Raw genomic sequence first — 1,082 nt, 5'->3', positions numbered from 1 at the left:
GTTAGGAAGGGCATCCAGCTGTAGAAACTCTGCCAAATTAGACTGGAGCCTGGTGTTGCCATCCGGTTTCACCAGTCCTCAGTCAAATCGTCCAACCCATGCCAGCATGGAAAGCGGACGTTAAACGATGATGATGATGATGATGATGATGATGATCAGGCTGGCATGAAGAGAAATTCAAAAGAGGCAGAGGGAAAGAGAATAATAAAAATTCACTTAATTAAAATGCAAATATTTTAATGAAATTTTGAAAAATGGTGTTGGGATCAAAAGATGATATGCACACACACATGCACGTATGCATGCACATGCACATACATGCACACATTTATCTATCTATCTATCTATCTATCTATATATATATATATATATATATATATATACAGAGAGAGAGAGAGAGAGAAAGAAAGAAAGTGTTATGTTCAATGAGTGTTAATTGATCTCTCCACTTCTGAAAGGTTATCAGCATGAAACCATTTGGTAACATTAATTGGCTGTTATGAGACTATAATAATAATAATAATAACAACAATTTCTTTTATTAGCCACAAGGGCATAGATGAAGAGGATATCACAAGGACAGACAACAATGTTTTGTACAGTTTTTATGCAATGATGATATAAATCAGTATTTATTTTATTTTGGTGGACCCTGCCTCCCACCAGTCATTCAATTATTAAAATCTAGTTTTATAGATGCTTCTTTCAAAATTCCCATTTTTTTGCGCATGCTCACTTTTGTGTGGGTTTGCAATTTTCATCTCTCTGAAGGAGCATGTTTCCGTGACCAGAAACACGTTGCATTAAGCAAACCATTGGAGAAAGAAACCTGGCACTGTTTCTTGCAATAAATATGTCTTGCATAAATACGTCAGGTACAAAATCTCTTCATGGACCCTTTCAATACTACTGTGGATTCCCAATTTACTTTTTTGCATACATGGAGCCCTCCAAAATCTTATATGGACCCCTAGAGGTCATTTGGATCCTAGTTGAGAACCACTGGCCTAAATAAACTCCCTTGATGCACTGGCCTCTTCTTGTCAGCCCCAAAGAGTTTCTCTGTCTGTCTGTCTGTCTCT

At 37.0% G+C, this 1,082-nt stretch overlaps 1 protein-coding gene across 1 annotated transcript in view; it reads left to right on the top strand.

Annotated features, from left to right (window-relative positions):
- LOC106878713 (intermembrane lipid transfer protein VPS13A) overlaps positions 1-1,082 on the top strand; it is a 126,965-nt gene that overhangs the window by 23,917 nt on the left and 101,966 nt on the right. The window lies entirely within an intron of this gene.

The sequence above is a fragment of the Octopus bimaculoides genome, chromosome 22 (assembly GCF_001194135.2).
Source record: "Octopus bimaculoides isolate UCB-OBI-ISO-001 chromosome 22, ASM119413v2, whole genome shotgun sequence".
NCBI lineage: Eukaryota > Metazoa > Mollusca > Cephalopoda > Octopoda > Octopodidae > Octopus > Octopus bimaculoides.
The sequence above is the reverse complement of the archived record's forward strand: the minus strand, read 5'-3'. Positions and strand labels throughout refer to the sequence as shown.